This window comes from Sturnus vulgaris, chromosome 2 (genome assembly GCF_052056855.1).
Source record: "Sturnus vulgaris isolate bStuVul1 chromosome 2, bStuVul1.hap1, whole genome shotgun sequence".
NCBI lineage: Eukaryota > Metazoa > Chordata > Aves > Passeriformes > Sturnidae > Sturnus > Sturnus vulgaris.
This window is the reverse complement of record NC_142244.1, coordinates 70962984-70986185: the sequence shown is the minus strand read 5'-3', so window position 1 is coordinate 70986185 and position 23202 is coordinate 70962984. Positions and strand designations below refer to the sequence as shown.

Here is a 23202-nt window from a genome sequence, read left to right as displayed (position 1 = left end):
CTTTCATTACTTCCTGATGAAAGACTAAAATATAAAAAGAACAGCATGCACAATCTGCCCTTTGAAAGGAAAAAACAGCAACTCTGGATGTCCATCTTCCTCCCAGGCAAACACAAAGGAGATGAAGGCAAGCCTGTTGTACGTCTCTTTTAGTGCTTTCTGCCCCTCATTTAATTAATGCACAGCACTGAGGAAGAGCTAAATCCTGCTTGTTTTACTGAGGCAAGTGATGCCATTGACTTGAATTAAGCTACCTGCAGGATTAGAAGTAGTAAGATTAAGACCTCAGAGTAGCAAATTCATTTCACTCTGTTTTCAAATGCAAATAGTCACCTCTCAATTGTCAGCTTGATTCATTTGCTGGTTGTTTCGCTCTGATTCTGCTCCCTGATTGTGTCTCCTAGGTCTCTACCACAAACATACTCAGCTTTCATCGAATAATTGGGATGGAAGTGAAACAGTAAATCCTGCAATTTTTCAAATATATACCAATATATACTTATGCATCAATATATATCAAACTAGACAGAAAAACTTTCTCATAGAGAATTTATTCCATTAGTTGAATCCCTGAGCTTTCAGTTTGCAACATGGTTTTATACCTCTTTTATCTGATATGTGGACAAGCTTTTTCTCACCTCTTGACCCCACTGTAGTGCTGAGTGAGAGACACTGACTTGACAGGAAACATGGGAAGTCTCACATTATCTTACAACTGATGCCACTATCCCGTGAAACCTTTATAGTTGCTCTCATTAGAATGTATTCAGCAAGTTAAATTACTCAATAATAACTCATCTGTAACCAAGAACATATTTTGATCTGAAATGCAATTTTAGTATGTAACCTGTCATTTTGACATATATATATTAGTTATTTTGGATGGGACACCGCTGACAGATTTCTACTGCCTTTATTTAAATTATTTGAAAAATCCAGTACAGGAGACTGTTCCTATGTTTATCTGAAGCCTTACCATATCTTGAACTAAATTATTCCTAAATGTACAATGCATCCCTTTACCTCTAGAGCTATGCTGAGTTTTACAGAGCTTCTTTTTGATCATTTATTTGATTTGTCACTAAACCTACGTTTTACCTTTCTACAAAAAAAACCAAAACCCAAATAAACCCCATTAGGTAAATGTTATAATTTCTTTATTTTTATTGTAAAGAAATTAAAATTGACAGTATGTACGACTGGAAATTATAATGAAAGGAAAACGGTAATATATTGTGAGATTATATATCATACCAAGGTGCTGAGTTGCAAAGAGAAACTAAAAAATGAGGAAAACCAGGAAAAAGATATAGCTTAGCAGACTGCATTTAAATATTGGAACTGATTTTAAGAAAATATGATCCATTTTTCTGCATTTATAGTGTCTCAAAATTCTATTTCAAAAAAACCCATGCTTTATTTTAAGCACTTCTAACTTTGTAGCAAGGATCACTGTGTGAGTCTTTGCTGCTTATATGAAAATGTTCAGCCTTCTGAAACTAAAATTATTTTGAAAAATGGTGCTCATTAGAAGCAGCATATTTATGTAGCCCTCAGAAACTTAGGTATTTACTGAGTGTTTGGATAGCAGGCTTACAGCTGCTTTTGCCTACTTTGATTCTACAGAAGTCAGGACTCCCGGGTATGTGCCACCTCTACCTACAATTCTGACAGAGGAGCAAAAGCTCAAAAGTTGGCACACTTCTCTGAATAAATATTTCAGGTCTTATTTCTTGAAGCTTTAACGTTGTTGATTTTTTTTTTCTTTTTAAAGTCTTGCCTGTTCAAACCTTCTTGCTTCGGCTTTATCATTGCATTGTCTCAAACTGGCAGTAAGACTAATTTGAAGGAAAGGTGCCTTAGAATATTGGAGTTTAGGATGCCAAATCCTGATCAAATTTAATAAAAAAGGTAGGAAAAAACCAATCAAATACCTGGCAATTCTGATTTTGCAGCAAGAAATACCCTATATAAATGTATATTTCAATTGCAAAGTCAAATATGTGATCTGGCTTTAAAAAGTCAGAAGCTCCTGAAGGGAGGCACAACAAATATGGTGAAATTGGGATTTGAGTTTTGTATTTAACATGTTGTGATGGTTTTAGATGAGATTGAATTCATTTTATTCATAGTAGCTGGTATGGGGCTGTATTTTGGATTTCTGATGGAAACAAGATTGCTCTGCTCCTCACCCCACCAGTGAGGAGGCTGGGGGTGCACGAGATTCTGGGAAGGGACAAAGCTGGGACAGCTGATCCCATCGGCCCAAGGGATAGATATCCCTTACTGACTGGTGTCATGCTCAGCATATAAAGCTGGGGGGAAAGAAGAGAACATTTGGAGTGATGGCATTTGTCATCCCAAGGTATGGTTTGTGTGATGGGGCCCCACTTCCCTGGGCGTGGTTGAGCACCTGCCTGCCCATGGGAAGTGGTGGATGAATTCCTTGCTTTGCTTTCCTTGCATGTGTGGCTTCTGCTTTACCTGTTAAACTGTCCTTATCCCAGCCCATGAGTGTTCTCACATTTACTCCTTTGATTCTCTCCCTCATCCTGCAGGTAGGGGAGTGAGTGAGCAGCTGTGTGGGGGTGAGCTGCCTGCTGGGGTTAAATCACAACATATAACAAACTTCAGAAAGATGTTTGACACATAATACAGCAGTTTAATAAATAGTGAGGTACAAATTTGACACTTGCTTTTACTCATCAGAGAACTGTTCGGACTGACAACAGACAGCAGTTAACCACACTTATTACAAGGTCATGGTGCAGACAAAGGCTTATAAACTAGTTAAGTGAAAAATAAATTATTTTCTTGGTGATATTTCACGGAAATACTACAACATCCCAAATTAATTGCTAAAACAAAGACATGCTTAACTCTGTAAGATACCCAAGCAAGTCTTTATTGTATTGCAATAAACATTTTGCAGGTAAAATGGGCTGTAAATGAAACATTTATTTCAGTGCATTAGTTCTTTAATCATAGAATTGCTAGATGTCTGGCATGGATCAGAGGATCCACAAAAAAGTGCTTGAGTTCACTAATATTAAATGTAGGCCCAGGAAACCGACTTTACAAACATATGAGCAACCTGCATTGCATTTGGTAGTAAATAGATTGTAAATAGATCTTGGATAGTAATAAATTGCATTTAGAGAGTGGTGGTCAACAGGTCAGAGTCCAGGTGGACTCCCTGTTTAGCCCATAGCTCAGAAATATTATGGCACAGCAATATTATGGCACCTCTGTTCAGCACAGGCTGTCTTGCCTTACATTAAAATATATGCAAATGTTTTTAGAAATAGCCTGGGTTTTGTTGCTTTAGCTGATTGTCAATACAACGACAGAATATATTTGAAATAGAATGGCAAAAAGCAATTTTATTCCTTTCAGAATGATGCTTAAATTCCATTTTGCATAAAATAATTCACGTAAAACAGTCAGAGATGATCAGTTTAAGACTAATCCATATAAAGAACTTAGAGGCCTGAAAGTCATGTGATGAAGTAACATAATGTAATAAAACATCTCCTGAGAATGATCTGCATTGTCACAGTACAGGGAGATGTCTCAGAACAGAATTGAAAACAGCCAGCATGCTAAGCAGGCAAGTGTCTAGACTCAACTAAAAGACATCTGAAATCCCATTGCTCATGCTCAGGGTCTTTCGATCTGAATAATGTTCTCCTAAAAATATAGGCTCACATTATGTATTTCAATGAACTTTGTATGACTTGAAATGGCTTTTTAAAGTGATGGCACTTTTAGTGACACTATTGTCACTACCCAACAAGACTCATACTTACCTGACTGCTAGAAGTAAAATCATGTCAGCCTTGAGCAAAATAGCCAGAATTTGAACCTTCAATGATTTTTCTTGGCATTTCTATGTTGTAGTGTTACTTTCTCTGCTATTTTCTTGCTTCCTAAAGCTTTGAACTTTCATGTTTGACATGGGGCAGGATAGATCTGTTGTTAAGACATTGCCATGAAACTATTAGATTCTACCTCTTTCAAACACACCACTGAGTCAGAGTCACACAGGTTGGGTGGATGGCAGCTCTTCTGGGTTACTGGGAAAAGAATTATTTCCTTCTTCTAGCTCTCTTCAGTAAGAAAGAAGACATTTTCAACTAAGTTTTAAGAGAAGCTTGCTTCATGATGTTTGTTGGAACTACTCCAAAAGCTCTTTTGATATGCAAGTTGAGTGTTACTGGATATGAAAAGGACAAGAGAACCCATTTTTTAGGCTCTAAGTAAGGTAATAAATTCTGCTAGATGCAATGCATCTTAAATGGAAACCATTTCTAATCAGATGGTTTGAGAAAAGCATAGAGAGTAAGGAAATACATGTGTAGGCATTTAGATATGTGCAATAGTACACCTGCATTTTGAAAAAGTTGGAAGATTTTCTTTGAAATTGTTTTATGGTGGAAGGGTATGATATATACTTATCTCTGAAAAAACTGACAAGATTGCAATTAGATTAATTTCAGAACAGTGTATTCTGAATATAATGAGATACAAGAAATATTGACACAAATGAAAGAAGAAAAAGGCAAACACACGTCTGCTCATAATCTAAGATTTATTATATGTCTGGCTTGCTTGCAATGATATTTTCCTAGTATTTATCTAACTTAGAGTAAAAAAAACCTCCATATTTGTACTTATGTATGCTTTCCAGTTAATACCAAGAAAATATTCAATATTGATTCAATTAATTTTGCTGCACCCCATGCTTTCTGTTATTGGGGTACAAATGCAAAGGCAGACGAAATCTAGATTTGATATGAGACTATCAATGTTTAAATAATTTGTGTTTGAAATGGTTTGTACCTTTGAAAAACTCCATTACATACTATATGATAGAATTTTGATGAAAATATAAAGAAAGAAAGGAAAAGAAAGAAAAGAGATGAAGGGTTGGTCAGAATTTGAAAATGGGATATTAATCAAAATAATTTTCTAAAAACAAATTTTGTGTTGTAGCAATTAGTTCTCCCTTTCTTAATGTCTCAAGGTTAATGAAGCAAGTGACTAAGAATGTCATTGTCATTTTAAAAGACAGTTTACTGGCTATCACTTGTTTTTTTGGTTTTTTTTTAATTGTATCAAGAATAAGCTCATGCAGTTTGCCAATTTTTAGAACACAGTTTTGAAGACATGCTTTCCCTCAGAAAAAGAGAATTTGGTATTGAACCCACAATCATTAGCAAGTAGAGCCATTTTAGATGCTTTAGATGCTTTATAGCATATCCTGCATCCACATCAGGTTGGTAGGTATGACACAAACCTTTTGGAAGGCTGCTTAGTTTTGAAAAGCCTTCTGTGGGACTTCTTGGAGTCATGCTTTTGGTTTCATACTTTAAAAATGCAGTACTCTCATTGTTTCAGAACTTTTCGACTAAGAACAAAATAAACAGCATGGAAAATGATGGGGTTTGTTTTATGAGCAAAGAAAGGTGAATCCCATGGGACTCCAAGGAGGTGCTAGGGCAGGGGGAGTTAGCTGAGAGCATCCTCCTGGTTGATGTGCATGGTAACAGTTTTCACCACCATAACCAAACCATTCCCATGTGTTTCCTTAGAGAGCATTTGCTGGACCAAGAGAGGAAAGCCAGGCAGTACCAGAGCTGTACTCAGCACAGTGCTGTCACCTGCATGATCAAGTTTATAGAAATACCATGCAGCCATTTCTCTGCTCAAGCAGCTGGAAAATCCATGTTTTGTGGCTGATCATTATTTCCTTCCTCGTGTTCACAGTGGTACATGGATGCCATCATGATTGATAGCATTTACAGCTGTGCAGATAGAAAAGTCAAATACCTGGATTATTATTTATTATAATTATAATTGCAATTCATAATAATTTATATAATATTTGCAATTCAGTACTCTTGCTTTAGATTTCTCTTTCTTATTTCATGAAATAAGTCTATCAATGACAGTAATTACATACCACTATTTCAGTTCTGAAAGAAAATCTTAGGACTGTAATTTTAGCAATTTCTGTGACAGACAAACATTAATTTATTCACAGCACGAGTAGCAACCTGAGAGAATGATTGAGGCCTTCATAGTAGAAATTGTAAAATAAACTCCCCAATTCCTGTGCCTTTTCCTGACAGGTTAATGTCAAAAAGTATTTAAATATTTTGTATGGATGATTATTTATAATATTTTATATGGGTAAGGTCTGTGCTTTTGTGCTCATTTTTGGTTGAAACAGCACACCAGAGCCCCATGTAGACATGATTCATCAGTTTACTGTATTAAGAAAATAATAAATGCTAAGTAATTTCTATTATTTAAATGTATCTCTCTATATATGCTATAATTAACAAAACATAATCTAAAAAGCTCCATGTAATACTCCATAGAAATTACCTGTATTTTAAAATAACTTCAAATGAGAAAATACAGAGACCATCTCATTTAACTTCACTCATTTGCAAACAGTCTTTAGGCACTGTGTTACAACCTACACATTTAATTAGTCTTTAAAATATTCATAGATCTAAATTAGGTATTTGAAATAATTTCCATTTTGAGTCTTAATATGAATATTGAAATCTCAAGGCAAGTCAGAACTTGCATATTTAAAATATATTTTAAATTTACTGATAACTTCTTAAAAGTGCAGTAATCTGTTGAGTTATAGCTTGGAACTTAAACCATAAGCAAAGTGTTTAATAATATGACCTACCTTTTAGAAGATTGTTATGAATATGAAATTATTAATAGATGGTTAGTTGGTTTACAGATTAATCCTGTGGATGTTTTTGTCTCCCAGTTACAATCGCAAATAATTTGTGTCTTACTGTCTGCATTGAATTAATAAAAAAAGGAAAATAGTTATTATATTTTACATAAATTTTAAATTTAAGTTGCTAGCTGAAAATAAGGAGGAATCATTACATGGGTTTCATCAAAGCCCTCTGAAAATGGAAAAGACAGGTTATGCTTCATAGACCAGTTAAGGTACAAAATGCAAGTGTACAAATGACCACTTTTTTAAGAATGTCTACTTTAACTATGCAGTTCCAAATGATCTCATAGTGCAAACAGATTTTCAGGTCTATGCAGAACATTTCAGCTGAGCTTTAAAACTAGTTTTGCCAGGTTTGGCATGAAAATATTTTAAATTGGGCACTCAAATGTCTCAAACTTTTGCTGTAGAACATAATGCAGAGTACTGACAGAAAGACATCTGCAAATTTTGAAAAATATGCTGAAAATAAATTGGAAATTATTTAGGTTACCTTGCCCACACGTTATGATAATTCAAGGTGATTTTGTTGCATAAACATCATGTCAGAAACTTCCCAGAAAAAATACGCCATGCAATTGTTTCATTATTAATGGTGGAAAACTTTGTGAAAAACCCACAGGGCAAAATCTGACAAACTAGATGAGATAAAGGCGACAATTAATTTCCCCAAGTGATGACCAGGTGAGTTTTTAGATGACAGTACCTTTCAGGAAAATGGATAAGAACAAGATGTGACAATTATCTATTTATTAAACTTTCAGAAGTTAAATACCCCAGAACGTATTCAACAAAGATATGCCTTTCCCCCCCTACTTTGTACCCAGAGACCTCATTCTTTGCATTCTTATAGTTTTTGATTGAATAGTTTTTAGCAGTGATCTTTGATACATCTTAGAAATGCTTTGTAATAAATCTGAGTGTGAAGAAGAATCTTAGCTTTTCATTACATCAGAATTCTCATTTTGTTACCCTCACGCTGGTTCACTCAGCTCCATCAAGGATGCTTAGCAGGGTGGCCTTGACTTGCAAGCTTGACTAAAGCACAGATATCACATCTGCTTATTTTATTATGTTCCAAACTTGAATGGGCTGGCAATGAAGTAATTGCTGACATATGAGCTCAGTACATAGGGATGTGGGCATTCTCTCTCAGCTAATGTGGTCCACATTATGTGGTCTCAGGTTGCAGGGAAGAATGCTTGCAAATTACACCTCCCAGTCTGCCTGGAACAAGGAATTTTGCAGCAACAGTGCCTTCCCAGAGAAAACTATTGATGCTGTAATTTTTATTCATTTGTCTCCAGGATGCTTTCAAAAACTCTCCAAGGGAATCATTAACAGATTGCAGAAATCAGCTGTCACTTTAAAAGATCCTCCTTCCTCTTCTTCTCCTCTGTAGGGACCAATGATTTCCATTCAATAAGGTCATCTTTTTAGCAACACTTCATGCAAAATACTCACTGAAGATAAATGAACATAAATAAGATTCATGAATATAAGCTACTACTTTTATATTTTCATTTGGGTTTGTTTTATTTGGCCGGGGTGGGGGGGCAATGCAGCAAGTCTTATTTCAATAACACGAGTCAGATTCTCTGCTGAAACTTGGCATCAGATTTTCAGAGATTTGAAACATAAAATATAAATATGTATCATCTTGTATATATTATTTCTGCTTTTTTTCTCATTATAAATGTGATTCTTAGAGAAAGGTACAACCTATCCAGCTTCCAAGTCATTAATGAAGTCTAATTAATCAGAAAAAAGTAGCTATGGGAATGGCAAAGCTATAAAGATGTACTCTGAAACATTCTCTGTTCCTAAACTTTGGCGTTGTCACAAAATAACTAATACAAGGACTCCTAAGGCAAATCCTTAACCAGCAAGGTAATTCTGACCCAGCATCAGGGATTATGATGGGATACAGATCTGCTCACTCTTTTAATGAATGTTGTGAGCCTTATCCTAAAAGGGGAGATACAGGTTTGAACTGCCTGAGGGGCCCCACAAATCTCCCAGCTCTGCTCTTCAAAATTTTCTCACCCCAACTGGGTACTTAAGAGCTGCCTCCCACACTTTTTGCTTCTAACTGCTAAGCAATGATTGTTCCAAGAGAATTATTGAAGATATTACTTAAATACTGATGTTCCCAGCCTAGCAGGAATATGCCCTGTACATAGAATAACAAAACAGATATAAGTAAAAGAGTGATAAGTAACTGTATTTTCTGGTGTATTCAACTCCAAGATGCAATAGCAAATAATTTATCTTAACATTGTTGGATTCTAGTTTTCTTTAAAATCTCATTTTATCTAGGAGCTACATAAATGAAAGGTGAAAGACAATTATTTAATAGTTATTAGCACAACAGATTTTTAGATATTAGGCACCACTCCCTCATCTAATCAGAAAACAGTAGAGATAGACACACATTTTATAATTTGAGGCTTTAACAGGCAAATAGTAACTCATGCAAAAAATTACACAGAAAAAGAAATATTTAACCAAAGTTTTACCTTACTCAGGTTCCAGAAGATAGGCCTATTTAGTCTGTTCACTCTACTCAGCTACTGAGGAACAGTCTCTTTGCAAGCTCCATATCAAACTGCAGCCTTGTTTACATTTTACAACATTTCTTGCAAGTTAGATCTCACAGTAGATGCTTGGCTCAGCCAAATATTTTTCAAGCACCTAGGAGGAACTCATCAACAGATGTTTTGCTCAGTCAAGCTTTTATCTCATGGTTCAATGTTTATGAAGCTTTTTATGAAGAATGTCTTATTAGAATGGATATTTGTATGTATGATATGTCCTCTAATCACAAGTGCAGTAAAGCATGTGTGAGCAAACTAATTTGTGGGCAGCAACTACTTGCTACTTCTGAGACTTTAATTAGGAAACAAAAATGACATCTTATGATTTGAGTTGCCAGCATCATAGACAATCATAAATAGCAAGTCAGAAAGTTTGGCAGTAGCTTGGCTAACCTTGACTGATACACCTATGCAAATTATGACGCTTATAAATAAACAACAGGAAAAAAAATTTAATCTAAAATTTAATTGCTTAAGACAGTTTATATAAATATAAATCAATATCAACCAAGAATATATTAATAAAATAAAACCATGAGAAAGAAAAACGTTCATTTGTTAAGCAACAAAAATGTATAACTAAACACACAAATCTTTATTTATAGCAGACAGAAATATCAACTCATTTCACAGGATGATACTTGGATCATCAGAACATGTTAATCTGATATCAACATGGCACCTTTCTCCTAACAAACTTTACAAATCACATATCACACCAGGAATGTGCCTATTATTTCATTCCAAGAAAACCCTAATCTGCTATGTCCCATTTCATAAACTGTGGAAATTATTCTGTAGGTAATGCATGAGAGAATTCAAATTAATTCGGGCTGGATTGAGGCAGAATTATTGCAAGTATCAGCATATTTTATACATACAGTCTTACGGTCTTTTACCTGCTGTAGTCTCCACAGGATCTTGAAAAAATTCCACCTGTTTTGACCAGATTACAGGAGCCAATCACATCTCTTTTGCACTACATTCCAGTTAAAGCAGCTCAATCTCTTACCAACAGGATGTTCTGTTTAAACTGATTAAAAACTGTAAGAAAATATCTTTAATTGGAAGGAAAGAAAATAAAGGAACTTCTGGAATACATTAATCATTATTGTTTGGTACTACTGAACAAAAACTTACCTTGTGCTTTAACTAAAGCTAAAATTCCTCTTTCGAAACTGCAGTGGGGAGAATCACAGGCAGGCTTATAACGATAGAAGGTGGCAACACGCCACTATTCTTTTGTTATCATTGGCAAGAACACAATCATGTGCCCTTTAATCTTTGTTATTCAGCCTGCTGCTCATATGGATAACACAATCAACCACTTCTTTCAATCAAAAGAATAGGGACAGAATTTGCTGCACTGACAGAGGTGCCAGGACCAGACTAGAGTTGTGAAATCCAAATACTAGATAAAAATTTAGAGCGATAAAAGATGTCTTTGTTTTGTTGCTAATTTACAAGATATCCGTAGTGTGGCACAAATTAACTTCCTAGGTAATAACTTTAGGTTATTCATGTATTTTTTGCACGCATCACCAAATACATTTTGCATTATTACATACTTACTGCATTATTAGTAGTAATATTACTACAAATAGCAATACTCTTGAAAAGTTTCATGTATTCAGCCTTATGGATTTTTGTTTTGTAGTTTTTTGTAGTGCTCAGTCCCATTTAAGCCTGTTGTCTAATCCTAAAGAACTAGAAACCCTGGTAAATGTTATGAAATATTGTAAGATTCCTTGTCTGTTTTTTTATCTCATCTGAGATTTTTTAAAAAATAATAGCATCTGAGCAATTGATAACTGCCACTGTAAAATCTTGTTGACTTTTAAAAGGCAGCTAGAAATAGTTTCAGGCAATGGACAGGCCTCACTGATTCTGTGCTTCTACTACCTCCTTTTAAAGAGTTATGTTATTATATTATATTATATTATATTATATTATATTATGAAAGAGAATTAGGGTTAGATTCAGGGGAAGGGCTTCAGTGCAGCAGGTCACCCTTAAATAGAACAGAGCTCAGACTTTGATGCAGAGGGCCTGAATTTAGAGTAGTGAACAGCTACCCTAAAAAAAGCTGCATATTTTAAACCCTGCTCTTTCGTGCATGAAATCCCATGCATCCACATGGGATTCACAGTCCAGATCTTTACAGTAACAGTATAGTGTTTCCAACAGTGTGTGTCTCTATGTATTATCCTTTCAGATGGAGCCTTTAAGATGTAGAAGGCCCACGGTTTTTTTCCCTTGAGTGCCTAAGATCAGAGATGCTTTGGCATGATACTGTCCAGCAATTAAGCACCTCAATCAACTGGAATTACTCAGGGTGCCAGAGGTGAGTTGGGTGCTGTGCAGTTCATGGGAATAAGTAACTTTCACAGGAGTGAAAAGACAGTCATATAACGACACATACAAAAAAAAGATGTTTTCCACACTGCAGATTAGACAGATATGGCCACTAAGGACCTAGAAAATCTGACTCTTCTTACAGAGTAGGCAGCTACTTAGATAGGAAACTTGTCTTTTTCATAAGGACTTCACCAGCAGTACAGTTTCCTTTAGATAGGTCTTTGATTTAAAAGCTGTACAAGTGCCTCTGGATTACTGAGTTGTCATCTTCTGCATCTTTCCCATTGTTGGCTGCAATATATCCTGGTTTCAAGAAGAATGGAGGCACCACTCCCCAGACAATCTAAGACACTTTGATAGGGGTGAAGGTGCCCTCATGAAAGGACCTATGTGCAAATTAATCACCTCAGGCTGGAGAAGACAGGAGCTCAGGTTTCCCATTTCTTTTGTAAGTGTTCCAGTGATGAGCCTTCATTGAAAAAAAGGTCACTGTTGTGCCCATTGTGTTTTTTGAGAATGAAAGCACTGACCCTTGTGCACACCTCAGTATACTTTGCATGGATTAAGTTTGACTAAAATGCTTGAATGCTTGGGTTTCTCTGAGGGACTTAGGTAGAGTTTAGTGACCTCACAGTCTGGTGTCTCAATTAAATAGGGAGCTAAAAGATACAGACGTCATGTAAGTTCTGGGTTGCACGTTTTTCTAAAGAGCTCTTATATCATCAGATTTCACTCAGCTCTTGTTAGGAGCAAGTCTTGGGAAAATACCATCTTAATTGTCCATGGCACTGATTATTGCTTACAAGAATTATTCCTACACACATAATAGCTATCTTTGTAGTTAGAATATATTTAGAATATTTTCCTTGTAAGGAAAGAACACTTATTCTTTCTTCAGATCTTTCACAAAATGTAGTGGCATAGAGTTGATACAGAACAAAACAAGCAAACAAACAAAAGCAGTCAACGGACCATCATTTTCCTTACATGTCATATTCCAAAAACCAGAAAAAAGTCACTGATCTGTCAAATGTTAAGCTTGTCCTTCAGAGACTTCACTAAGGAACATAGTCTCTAGATAATTTTTCAGTGTGCACTTTATTTGACTAGCTTCACTTCACAGGCAAGTGTCAACACAAAAAAAAATTAATAACTATATACAGAAGTTAGGTGCAAAAATAATATCAGAATTGAAACGCTACCATGTTGTGCATATGATCCTAATTATGATGTCATTATTTAAAGAAGGGTTTTGCTCATTAAAAAATGTGCCATAGGAATTTAGCTAAAACATGTTTACAGAGAAAATCAATGGAACAAAACAGACCTCACAGATGACATTCAATCCTAGTTACAAATGCATATACTTCATACAATCACAATTCAGTATTGTTCCATTTGGATTAACTGTGAATATGAAATGTTCATTATTTGGATATGCCAATCTTAATAATTCTTGATAATAGATCTTTTAAAACTTCAATAAAAGTTAAAACCTCACTGAGACCTTGTCTAGGTTATACGTTGTTTAAACACCCTCACACTGTCTACTATACCTCCCAATACTAAGACAGTGAAAACATTTCTGAAGATGGTACAGTACCATTTCCCAGAGCCTTGTAAAAAGATTTATAATCAAGACAAATTATGTAAATACAATCTCTGTTCTAACTAAGAAAATGCTAATACTTCTTACTTGCCTTAAAACAATTTAAATAATTTGTGTGCAGTTCACCTTCATCTTTGTGTCATTGTATACAGAGCTAATCATGCTCATACTAAATATTTTACACTCCTCAGGCTCTTGTTTGGCTCACAGTGGAGCAAACTAATTTTTCTAGGAAGAACTCTCACTAGAACATCAACGCAAGGAGTAAAATTGTTTATGGTAGCAAAAGCCTGACATTTAAATACATGACAGCTTTCATAAGAGCAGACTTTTAATTCCAGAAATAGATAAAAATCTAGCTTAATTCTAAGTCTGTTGGACTGAGATCATAGACAGTCTGTCTTCTGTGAAAGCTTATCTATAGTGCAAACCCATTTTCATTTCTTTAATGACAGCTGGGTAACTTCACAGTTCCCTCATACCCTCTCACAAATCTCACATATTTATGTGCAATGGACCTAACACTGAAGCATTCAACACTTTGCTAAAATGCTTTTATTACTATTATGTCTAGTCTAATTTAAGAATGACCACTATAGTGCAATAGATCTCAAACCCTAGGCATTTTTCCAGATAATCTTCTTAAATTTCATTAATTCGCTTCATTTTGCTGAGTAACTCTGACTCTAGATTTCAATCAGTTCAGATATTCAGAGACACCCAATTCTTCAATTTTAAACACCACATATGCCAAATATATGAAAATGTAAATACATAGATGGCTAGAAATTGTACAAACTTACAGAGTACATGAATGATTACTTAGATATGCAGGTATTTGTTTCTTTATTTGTTCATACAAATACATTTTTAGGGACAGAGTCTGGAACTTTATAGAGGGGTAGGCCCCCAGAAATTACCTCAAGCAACTGCCTAATCCTTTCCTATGTCCCAAGAAATGATCAGCTAAGCCTAGTTCATTCTACATGTTTGACAAGGGAGTGGCCCCACTGTCCTGGAGACAGAAAGTAGTAATAGTCACAGCAGTACTTCATAAGTATCACCAGTTAAGTAGCCTGAGGTTCAAGCAAATGCAGTAGCCATCATCTAGAAATAAATACAATGTTGAATTTCTCATACAAGCTACCTTTCTTGGTTGGAGAAGAAGGCCCATCCAAGAATAAAAGATTTCATTTCATTTTGCTTCATCTATTTTGAAGAAAAGATAAATGCAATGTATGATACTATGATACACATCAGAAGACAGCAGCAGAAATGGAGCATCCACTCCCAAATCGGCGGAAGAGAAGAGAAGAGAAGAGAAGAGAAGAGAAGAGAAGAGAAGAGAAGAGAAGAGAAGAGAAGAGAAGAGAAGAGAAGAGAAGAGAAGAGAAGAGAAGAGAAGAGAAGAGAAGAGAAATATCCGAATAAAGGACTGGGCACAGGGAGATATTCTCCAGCCATTAATATTATCTATTTAACATTACTGCCTTAAAAATGAATTAGCATATAAAATATTATTTTAAGTTATATTTGCTTTGTAATCAGAAAACCAGTTTTTTATAGAAAAATTAAGGCTAGGGCAGCCGTTTGCAGTTTATATTTCTGCACTTGATTTTTTTCTATCAATGTGTAAAGCCTTTCATTCTTCACTATATAATTCAAACATAACTATTTCAGTCTGACTGACTCCTGTCAGTCAGTATCACTTTGAGTTAACCTTAGTGCTCATAGAGAAATTTATATTGCTTACAAAAGTAGAAAACACTCTCTCTGTCCTTGAGACAAGACATTAGGAGTGGCACTAAGTAGTGTCCAGCCTTGGATAGACTTTTGTGCAGCCCTTCTTGATCCATCCCTACAGTTTGACAGTAGCAATTGAAACCATTCTCCTGAGCTTTATTTTTGCACCTAGTTGTGCAGCCTTACAGTAGGATTATTTTGATCCCTAGCTCCTGCATGAAACTGTCATGTGAAATGGTGCCTGAAGCCTTTCAGTGGTCAAAATAAATCGTATCTTCTCCTTCTTTACCCATCAGCCCATTACCTTGTCAAAAAGACAAATAATGTGGTTTGACATGATCTATAATTGTCAAATTGATGAGGGCTCTTACTTTACATCTTGCTTTCAATAATTTTATTTGCTATTGTGCTTTTACATGAATTTAAGTTGTTTAGTATTGTATAGTATCCTGGTTTACTGCCCCCCCCCCTCCTTAATTTTCAAGGATTAGTACTATTTTTGCCTTCCTACAGTTTTTTGGAACTTCGTCCATTCTGCATGAGTTCTCAGATATAAATGCTAACAGCTTTGAGATGGTCTCATTCAGTTTGCTGAATCTCCTGCAGGGAATTTTACTTGGCTGAACAGATTTGAAAATGACTCACGAGTCTCTTCCGTCTTTTTTTACTTATGGTAAAGTTGTTCTTACCTCTATTTCCATATGTCTCAATTGTGTTAACCAATTAGGTATTTTACTGCAGGATAAAAAAAATACATCAAACATTCAGAATTCCCAGGATATTCCACTGTTGGATATCCTATCCCTTTGTGTAGAGATCTTTCTTTACTCTTCTAAATACCAGTATGCTTACAGACTACTTTTTGCCTCCTGATAACTGCATGCCATTTTATTATTTTTTTAATTTTGTCTATACAATTTCATGTTGCTCTTTTATACTCAGCCTTAATAAATTCTGAGAAATCCTTTCTGATGTGTGAGGTTGCTGAAGAGTTCATAGTTAAATTCATGGCATAGCAGACTTTCTAGTCTTTCTTTGCACTGAGTTCTGTATTTGTGACCCATGAATGGCTTTTAAGAATCTATCAGACTTTATGGTCTTTATTCCCGTAACTTCACTTTCTGTAGCTTCTTATCTATCACTTCTCTCAGTTCATGAAAGTCTGCTTTCCTGAAAAAAAAATTAGTCTCTTTCTCCATCTTAAGAGAAAAGAACTTCAGAAATCATATTTGCATTATTAACCCTTATCCATCTACTTTCACTTTCTCAGTAAGGTCTTCCCAACTGGCCACAACCAAGTTCAAACAAGTCTTACTGTCCATCACCTCACTTTAACCTGTCTGTTCTATCTCTTTGCAAGCTGATGGCTGAAGAGCTGAAAGTTTTTCACTGGCAAAAAAAAAATAACCTTCCTGTTTTTAGTTGGTAGTTCCTCTTTAAAAAGCACAATATCCAACACTTGCTTATATTCTATTGGAGACCTTGAATGCAATAGTAAATAACCCTTAGTCATTGGTCTCCGAATGGGTTGGGATGGATGGGGGTTGAGTTTATTTTCTTCACAGTAGTATGGGGCTGTGGTTTGGATTTCTGATGGCAACAGTGTTGATGATACAGAGATGTTTTAGTTTCTGCTGAGCAGTGCTTACACAAGGTCAGGGTCTTTTCTGTTTTTCACCCACACCATCAGCGAGGAGGCTGAAGCTGCACAGGGCTTGGGAGGGGACACATCTGGGACAGCTGACCAAAGCAATATCCCACAACATATGGCATCATGTTAGTATATAAGTCTAGGGGAAGAAAGAGGAAGAGGGGCAAGTTGTGTAAATATTTCCTGATGACAGAATATTCTGAGTTGGAAGGGACCCACAAGGATCATTGAGTCCAACTTTTCAGTGAGTGGCCCATACAGGGATCAAACCCCCAGCCTAGGTGCTATTAGCACCATGCTCTGACCAGCTGAACTCATCTCAGGGTCACAGGTTCAGGTTGATGGTGTTTATCTTCCCAAGTCACTGCTATGTGTGATGGGGCCCTGCTCTCCTGGGGATGGCTGAACACCTGCCTGCCCATGGGAAGTGGTGAATGATTTCCTTCTTTTGCTTCGCTTGCATGTGCAGCTTTTGCTCTCCCTATTAAACTGTCTTTATCCCAACCCACGAGTGTTCTCACTTTCATCTTCCAATTCTCTTCAACATCCCACCAGAAGAAAGTGAATGAGTGATCACGTGGGACTTGGCTTCCAGCTGGGATTACACCATGACAACAATTAGGTTCAACATGCTCTATGAGCATTTTGAGGGCTTGAATACCTCTACATGTATTTTTTATATTAAAGCCAATATCTTCTTCCTTTTCTAGTCAAAATCAAAATTTACTTTCAATACTATCAATATTCTAAATCTGTGAACTAATTTTCCCTAATGAAAGTTAAATCATTATTTCATTTGTATACTAAGACATCAAGACCATCATTTGGAATACTCATCTAAATCTATTCTGCTGTGTTAGATGAAACACTCAAAATGTTTAAAATAGTTTTATCCTTTCTATCACCATTATGGTACAGTAACATTCCTCTTTTCTATTTTAAGCCTTTAAGACTGACATGAAAACTTATGCTGCCATCATTTGCTAATCTAGACTAAAATTTTTCTCTTCCATAGCTTTGAGAATTTACCTTCATCTTTGGAATAACCTCAGTGAAAACTCCAGTGGAAGAAATGAACCTCATCTCTGTTCAGTTGTCCCCCTAAAAACATGAGTCATGGGCAACAAAAACAAAGTCATCCTGCCTATAAGTCTAAAGTTACGCATTTTTATTCAATTTATCTGTACCTATGTGGACTGTTATCAGTAGCTATGGGCACTAAAAGGGATTCCACCTAAGCTCTCATTTTTACTCCAGGAGCTATGTAGCCACTTACCTGCCTAAGATGACTCCTGGCAGCATCCATACAGCCTATGACTTGGGCTTATAAAGCTATCAGTGCCAGGGCTTTGGGTAAATGAATTAATCTGCCTTCCCACCACTATTATTCTGTGGTTCCGGAATATCGTCTCCTCCATTGTCCCTTGAAAAAGCACTATTTCCTACTTAATTTGAAAAATGTTACCCACCTGCCTGATCCATCCCACTCTTAATCACATTTATTCTCTTCATTTTGTCTGATGCACATAAATGTACTCCACATCCCAAGTGGGATCTCGCTTCCCTGTTCTGTTATGATTGTAACAACTTCTAGTAGATGATTTATTCAAGAGCTTTAATCTTAAGATTGTACCTCTTTTTTGCCCCCTATCACAGCTATTCCTTGATTTTTTGTAACTTTTCCCCTCAGAATTACTGGAGTAACATACGCTCATTCAGATTTTTAGCTGATGTTCATCAGTCTGATCTCATTTAAATTCTCTATTTTTAGAGTACTATCTCGTTGTCATTTGTGGACTCCAAAAAGCTCTCAGGATGACCACATAAATACTTGGTCCAAAGACTTACATGGTTAGACTTTTGCATTATATATGTCCAACTAGAAATGGCATTTTCCTTTCCAAATGCATTTCTAACAGGCTGTATCCATTCATCTAATGCTAATAGATATGAATGAAAATAACCCCACATTTTAAAAAATTATGATTTCTCAATTATAAGACAGGAAACATGCTTTTATAGAGTCTATTTGGCCAACTCCTTTCATTAGCTTACTCTGTTAACAATTCAAACTCAACAAATGCCTTTTTCCCTGCAGCATTTTTAAAATAGATTTCTCTAGGGCAAAATCATCCATGATATTTTCACAAATTCAAGTCACTCTCAGAAATTACTTTTCTCTATTTCACAATTATTTTACTTGGGTTTCCAGCTCTTACTCTGTCATCCAGGTACATGCTTCCAAAGCTGCTGAGGCCAATATAGGTATCAGTCTCCAATAGCATCAGTGGCTTTATTGCAATATTTTCCTTGTCTCTCTTGCAGCTGTAATATACTGTCACCTGCAGCTTTGCTAGGGAAGAGAGCAAAGAGATAAAACAGAAATGGTTTTAGGGAAGGTACAAAAAGAAAAATAGATAGAAAATTAAGAATGAATGTGAGAAAGATAAAAATATTCAAGAGACAAATTTCTTTTCTCACAAGCCTCAGCTCATATTGACTATATCCACAATAAGACACCTACACAGTCACAGCTTCTAAACTGTATAGGGATTAAAAATATTGACACCAAGAAGCAGTCAGATAGTTCTTGATAACTTGTTAAGAAATGTTAAAGAAAGAAAAATTAGTAAAAATATTATGCGGGGATAGAAATAAAGGAAGTGAATAATTTCAAATCTAGTAAGTTCTATATATTTATCTTTTATATAGCTCCTTGGGAAATGGCAGGAATAAAATGTCCCCTCTCTCATGCCTCTTTCAAAGATCATGCAAACTCAAAACTTCCCTGTATAATTTTTTGTGTTAAGGCAAAAGTCTATCAAGTGGTAACTAATTGAGCATCTCTCAATTTGCAAAAAATATTTTTAAAAAACAGTTGAAATGGAAGAGTAGCAATGACGGTGAATATCATGGAAAAAACTCCGTGGTAGCAAACATATCTTGTCCTATTAATTTAATTGTTATTGTATGTGTAAATAAAATGAGCAATTGTATATGTAAACAAAACAAGGTCAAATAAAATCTCTACTTTAAAATATTCTCCCAAGGGAGCCAACTATAAGCTCCTTCACTTAGCAGACTAAAATGCTGCAACATAACAGAATAAAAAAGTTCTAACAGACAGCAAACTATACTAGATGATTCACCACGAAAGTCTTTTCCACATCTGTTTTCTATGAGTCAAGGATCTATAAAACCATCCATTTTCAGGGGTTGTCACCCTCATTTCCTCACCAGAAATGTCTGTTATCACTGGAAAACAAATTGCCCAGTAAAGACACCAGTGACAAGTTGCTAGCTATCTATATTTAAAATCCAGATCTTTTATTCTAATGCTGCTATGATATATAATGTTTCCAAAAAAACCCCACTTGTTTGCATACAGTTTTATCCAAGCAAAAATGTGTTGCAATGTTAGTTTTTGGAAATAAAAATAGAATCAAAATTGATACACTTTTATTCCTTTATGCTCTCATCCTAATCTAATATAAGAGTATAGACCAGATGCAATTCTATCATATAACTAGATGGTGCAAGATCAAATGTCTTCTGTTGCATTGTTAAAACAAAATCAGGACAAAATTATCAATAGTTGAGTTTGTCCTGTTCCCATGAATGGGCTTCTTCAATGCATGTACAGTAAATGAGGATTAGAAAGTTTAAAAAAATATATATAGTAAAAAATTGAAAACATTTAATCTATATTTTTTCAGGCACTTAAGTTGCTCATAATTTTATCTAATCTACCATATTTATCTAATTTATGGGGGTTTCATTGGAGTTCTGCTTCTGTTTTCCACAACTTCATTTTTCTGTTATCCATGAAAAGAACAGTAATATGTAAACTTCCCATGAATTGTGAGGAAACAAAACTATTATTTTTAAAATAAATCAAATCTTTGAAATTGTAGAAAACATATCTGAGTCTTATTTATTATAACATTATGAACTGGTTCCACTCAGAACATGAGTAAGTGAAAAAAAGCAGGAACACTTCTGTTATTCCAGTATTTGCTAATTTGTATTTTTTAACACGTGCACAAGATTTCTTGAGGCTTACTTGGAATGTGAGAAAGTATGAAGAATGAGACTGATGAAAACAGTATAAATGAAAAACTGATTTCCACATTAAAGTTTTAAAATATAGGCTAATAATAAAGCGTCTGTATAGGTGGTATTCCAAACAGAACTAACATCTAGTAGAACACCAGTTATCATGATTACACAATTGAAAACTAAATACTAAAGAGGGAAGAATTTTGGTTTCTATATAACATTAAAGTTATGTAAGGTTTTTCGTCATTCCCACATATGCAAACTCTTTCAAGCAGGTCAGTTTTGCCCAGCTTGACAAACTTCCAAATTTATTTTGTAGCTCTGAAATACATAAAATATTCAAGTCTCCATGTCTTTAGGCATTGGTGCTGGTTTCAGCTGTGGTAGAGTCAATTTTCTTCCCAGTGGCTGGTATGGGGCTGTGTTTTAGATTTGTGCTGAGCACAGGGTTGATAATATAGAGCTGTTTTGTTATTGCTGAGCAGGGCTTGCACAGAGCCAAGGCCTTTTCTGCTTTTTATACTGACACACTGGTGAGGGAGCTGGGAATGCATGGAGGCTGGGAGGTGACACAGCTGGGACAGGTGACCTGAACTGGCCAGAGGGATATTCCAGACCTTCTGGCATCATGCTCAGTATATAAACTGGGGAAGAAAAAGGAAAAGCAGGGATGTTTGGAGTAATGGTGTTTGTTTCCCCATGCCACCCTTGCATGTGCTGGGCCCCACTCTCCTGGAGATGGCTGAACACCTGTCTGCCCATGGAAAGCAATGAATTAATTCCTGGATTTGCTTTGCTTGCATATGAGGCTTTTGCTCCCCCTATTAAACTGTCTTTATCTCAACCCACAATTCTTCTCATTTCTCTCCCCATTTTCTCCCCAGTCCGCTGGTGGGGGAGTGAACAAGTGGCTGCACGGGGCTTGACTGCTGACTCAGGTTAAACTATGACAGAATAATGCAAAATGTACCAAAATACTTTGAAGAGTGATGTACAGTATTTTATTTCTTTATTTGAATTACAGTTCTCTAGTTCTCACAGCTACGCTAATTTTCCTTGTTGTTCTAAACATATTTTTGTAGTCTATCCTTCTGACTTAAAGAAAATGTGTATTTCACCTTCTGTTCTGCTTGAGCTTGTGCCTTTCTTCTTCCACTTTTCCCTGCCAGTGCTACCTGACCATACTCATTCATTGTTATTCTCAGAGACAAGTTTTATTCTGTACTTTCCCTGTGTCCCAGGTTGCCTATAGTATTGTTCATATTTTCAAAAAATCTGTTTCAGGAACAGATTTTGCACATATCAAGGTCATTGGAAATTTGGGACCAAAAGGAGTAACAATGAAGTCAGGACTTTACATGGAAAACTGGGTAACAGGCTTGCATTAAAAAATACAAATAACATTCAAATGTGCTCTCAAAAACTCATTTGGAGTTGAGGGGTTGCCAGGAAGATCATATATGGTCAAAAATAGGCTCTGAACGGGAAAATAAGATGTGTCAGAAAGAGTAATGGAGAGAAGAAAAAAAGAAAGTAAGTAGAACTGCAAAAATGAGAGGAGATCCAATCCATTCTATTAAATGAGCTGACACTAAAATTAGCATGATGTTTTTATTTATTAGCAATACATTTTAAATTTTTATATCATACTTTTTAATGAAAATGTAAGAATCCTAAGCCAGTGGTCTTAATCAGCTCTGACTGCTGAAGGACTTTTGAGAAATAATTTTTTGTTGGTGTTTTTTATGAAATCTGAAATACCAATGTTGTTCATACAAAAGGTTCTGAATTGATCATGCTCAGAACCCAAAATTTAGTATTACTGAACTTAATACTAACTTTTAGACATATTGCATAATGAAGGTGAAGTTTCCTATCATACGGAACTACAATTGTCTGAATTTTCTTTTGTTTTGCAATGCATTTTATCTCTTTGTGATCTATGAAGAACTTACACAGAAACTTTTATTTAGGAAAGTATATTGATCCTATTGCCAAGTGTTGCCAAGGCAGCCAAACTAGCTCATATCAAGTGAAAAATGGAGAAATATTTTTCCAAATGAAAAGGCTTAATTTGCCTAACACATGAGCTGTACAGCCAAAGAAAAAGATCATTTTCCAAAACCTGGGTTAAGACAGATGTTTGAGTAAGTCTTTGTCAGTACTCTTCGGTGTAAATCAGTTGCTATGAATTGTTTGATAACAATGCTATAAATTTTGCTGACTGTCATATGCAATCCTACAGAAAAAAAAATGTCCAGTTGTTTCAGAACTAACACCAGAAGGTTAGGGTTATGTGACAACACACTTGAATTCTAGTTTACTTGTGCTAGCCTGCCTTAGTTCACTTTAAGAAACCTTGGGAGGATACACGGCTGCTCTTAGGGCTCAGTGCTAACTTCCTAAACTG

The 23202-nt window shown here is 35.6% G+C and overlaps 1 long non-coding RNA gene across 1 annotated transcript; it reads right to left on the bottom strand.

Moving 5' to 3' along the window:
• Positions 1-4577: 4577 nt before the first annotated feature.
• Positions 4578-9886, bottom strand: LOC148224841 (uncharacterized). Its single transcript, XR_015801971.1, has 3 exons — positions 9295-9886; positions 6713-6830; positions 4578-5807 (listed from the first exon to the last, which is right to left on the bottom strand). It is a non-coding gene; the product is annotated as an uncharacterized LOC148224841 (long non-coding RNA).
• Between the last annotated feature and the right edge of the window lie 13316 nt (positions 9887-23202).